We start from the raw sequence: 4,033 nt of genomic DNA on the forward strand, positions 1-4,033 counted from the left end.
CACAACCTAGCACTGATGGTTCCCAGACAGCACCTGGGACAGACTGCCTCTTGGGAGAGCCTGAGGATGGCCCATTAGAGGAACCAGAACCTGGGGAATTGGTGACTCACCTGTACTCTCACCTGAAGTGTAGCCCCCTGTGCCCTGTGCCCCGCCTCATCATCACCCCTGAGACCCCTGAGCCTGAGGCCCAGCCAGTGGGACCCCCCTCCCGGGTTGAGGGGGGCAGCGGCGGCTTCTCCTCTGCCTCTTCTTTCGACGAGTCTGAGGATGACGTGGTGGCTGGGGGCGGAGGTGCCAGCGATCCCGAGGACAGGTCTGGGGTGAGTGGGACCCATCCTGCCCTTGAGCCACATCACGCAAAACTCCTTATTCCTCCGCCTTTGCTTAGGAAGTTCTCTACCCATTTACTCTTAGTTGCCCACCAGCAATTTCATCTCCAGGAACCTCTTCCATCCACTGACCTCCTCCCTCTGACAGCCAGGTTACTAATTCACTCCAGGCACCCCTTCTTAATTCTCGCCTTTCCCTTTCCTGCACTGTCTCCACTCCTGGGGGTCTACAATGGAGGGCCACTGACCGACTTCATGGGGCCCAGGAACCCCTGAAATTGTAGGACTAAGGAGCCTGCCGTGCGTGTTCACATACATTGTTGCAGCGACGGTTTGACATCTGTCTAATCCTCTGGAATCTGAAGAACACTGGAATAGGGAGACAGGCAGGGTGCACTTTCTACCCCACATTTCTTAATCTGGGGCCTGTGGCTGTTTTAAAGGGTCACAAACCTTCACCACCCCTTAGCCTATTTGTATGCACATTTTTCTAGGGAGCAAAGCGATTCCCCCAGCTTTCATCAGATTCGCAAAAGGGCTGTGTGACCCCAAACGCCAAAGGATCCTTGGCCTAGCCGGGAGCCCACCTGGTCTTCCCTGTGACCCCTAGGTCCCCAAGGAGCCCCCTGCACACTCTTGTTTACTTCGTCCACCGTCACCCCCAGCTTGGGTGTGGCTCTCCCCTGGTGAATCAGGAGGACTGGCCGGGCAGGTTCAGGGAGGGCGGGACAGAGCAGGGGCTGGTGTGAAACTGGAGAGCCTCACGTGGGACTGGGAGCGGAGTCCGGAGTCCATCAGCTTGCCAGCTTGCCTGCTGAGGCTTCTCTTTGCTCTGGGGCCCCTGGCTGGAGTCTGCTCTGAGCCCCCCTCACCCCACATGCCTTCCTTGGGGATGTGTTCACACATGTGGCCCTAGCTGTGAGAGACAGACCTGCCTTGACGTGCCTGTGCCTGTGTGCAGGGGCTGACCCTCCTGGGCCCCATTGCTTTTTTCTCTCTGCCTGCCCTTTCACTTCCTTGGCATCTCAGAACAGCTGAGCTGGAAGTGGGTGAATAATAATAATAATAACAACAACAACAACTAGCACTCACTCATGTTTAGCCCTGTGCTAAGTGCTGTGCTTTTATTAACTCAGTCACTCCTCGAAGCAGCTCTAATGAGGTAGATACTTTTTTTTTTTTTTTTCCTGAGACAGTCTCGTTCTGTTGCCCAGGCTGGAGTGCAGTGGTGCCATCTCGGCTCACTGCGGCCTTCGCTTCCCGGGTTCAAGTGATTCTCCTGCCTCAGCCTCCTGAGTAGCTGAGACACCAGGTGCCCGCCACCACACCTGGCTCATTTCTGTATTTTGAGTAGACAGAGTTTCATCATGTTGGCCAGGCTGGCCTCAAAACTCCTGACCTCAAGTGATCCACTCAGCCTCCCGAAGTGCTGGAATTACCAGCATGAGCCACTGCACCCGGCTGAGGTAGATACTATTATTATCCCCTTTTACAGATGAGGAAACTGAGGCACAGAGAATTCAAGTCACTTGTCCAAGGATATACACCTTGCAAGATGCATATCGAATTCTAATCCTTACTGTACACCAGACACTGTTTTAAGTTTTTTCTTTTTTTTTTTTGGTCTTTTTTGTCAATTTTTTTTCTGTCATTTTTTAATCTTAAAATAGCATCTATCTTAATTAAGGGCTTTGTATGTGTTAACTCTGAATCCTTACGACAGCACTGAGATTGTCTCCATTCAACAGATGGGGGCCAGGCTCAGTGGCCCAAGCCTGTAATCCCAGCGCTTTGGGAGGCCAAGGCAGAGGGATCACCTAAAGTCAGGAGTTCAAGACCAGCCTGGCCAACAGGGTGAAACCCTGTCTCTACTAAAATACAAAAATTAGCCAGGTGGGCACCTGTAATCACAGCTACTTGGGAGGCTGCGGCAGGAGAATCGCTTGAATGTAGGAGGTGGAGGTTGCAGTGAGCCGAGATTGCACCACTGCACTCCAGCCTGGGTGACAGAGCAAGACTCGGTCTCAAAAAAAAAAACAACAGATGGGGAAGCTGAGGCATAGAGAGGTGAGATTCTTTGCTTAGGGTTGGCCACGTCAAGTCAGAATCAGGATTCTAACTCAGTTCTGGCTGAGTTTCAAACCCATCGTTTAAACCCTGCAGTGTGTGGATCTGTTCCTAACTTGTCTCCCTCCCAGGCCTCCCTATCTCCAGTTTTTTTCTCATCCTTCCAGAATCTGCCTCCATGGCCCAGCTCTGTCTGCTCAGGTACCCTCTCTGAGAGCAGTCAGGGGCTCAGTGCTGCATTTGGAGCCTCCGGTCTTCAGGCGCCTTCCCAGAATTGACTTCCTTCCCGCCTCCTGACCCCCTCTGCTGTAACTAGGCCTGAGTACACGCTGTTCCTTGAACACTCTACTGTCGTCCTGCCTCCATGCATTGCTCAAGCCGTTCCCACTGCCCAGCATACCCTTGCTTCCTTCTCTCTTAATTTTGAAATCCTCCCTGACCGTAAAGGCTCAGCTTTCTTTCTCCCTTTCCTCCATCCTTCCTTCTCACCATCCTGTCCTTCTTTTTTTAAAATTGCGTTCTCTTTCATTTTCTTTTTTCGGTAGGGACGGGGTCTCGCTATCTTGCCCAGGCTGGTCTTGAACTCCTGGGCTCAAGTGATCCTCCTGCCTCAGCCTCCCAAAGTGCTGGGATTACAGGTGTGCTATCCTATTCTTCTAATGAGACAAAAATCACTCCCTAAGCCCCTACCTTGTGTTTGATCCTATGTTAGCTTTGCTGGGGAAACAGCAGTGACCAAGACACTCGTGGAGCTCCCAGGCCCATGGGAGAGACAGACCCATCAGCCGACAGTCACAGTTCAGAGTGGTCAGGAGGTTGTGTGAGCCCAGGAGGAGGTCACTGGCCAGACATAGGGTATCAGAGAGGGCTTCCTGGAGGAAGGGGCATATAAGCTGAGACCATTGTGAAAAAAATCCGAGAAAGCCCAGATAAACCATTGGATCTAACTTTTTTTTTTTGGAGGGGGTGCGGTGCGGAGTTTCACTCTGTTGCCTAGGCTGAAGTGCAGTGGTGAGATCTTGGCTCACTGCAACCTCAGCCTTCCGGGTTCAAGTGATTTTCCTGCCTCGGGCTCCCAAGTAGCTGGGACTACAAGTGCACGCCACCACGCCCGGCTAATTTTTGTATTTTTAGTAGAGATGGGGTTTCACTATGTTGGCCAGGCTGGTTCTGAGCTCCTGACGTCAGGTGATCCGCCCACCTCAGCCTCCCAAAGTGCTGGGATTACAAGCATGAGCCACTGTGCCCGGCCCAGATCTAACATAAAACAGAGAGAGAAGATATTATGTTTATGATTAAGGGGCCAGGTGTGGTGGCTCATGCCTATAATCCCAGCACTTTGGGAGGCTGAGGTGGGAGGATTGCCTGAGCCCAGAAATTTGAGACCACCCTGGGCAACATAGTGAGACCTCATCTCTACTAAAAGGAAAAAAGAATTAGCCAGATGTGGTGGTATATGCCTGTTTTCCAGCTATTTGGGAGGCTAAAGCAGGAGGATTGCTTGAGCCCGGGAGGCAGAGGTTGCAGTGAGCCAAGATCACACCTCTGCACTCCAGCCTGGGCAACAGAGTCAGATCCTGTCTCAAAAAAAAAAAAAAAATTACTATTAAAAAAACTCAACTAACATTCTTCAA

This window comes from Pongo pygmaeus, chromosome 20 (assembly GCF_028885625.2).
Source record: "Pongo pygmaeus isolate AG05252 chromosome 20, NHGRI_mPonPyg2-v2.0_pri, whole genome shotgun sequence".
Taxonomy (NCBI): Eukaryota; Metazoa; Chordata; class Mammalia; order Primates; family Hominidae; genus Pongo; species Pongo pygmaeus.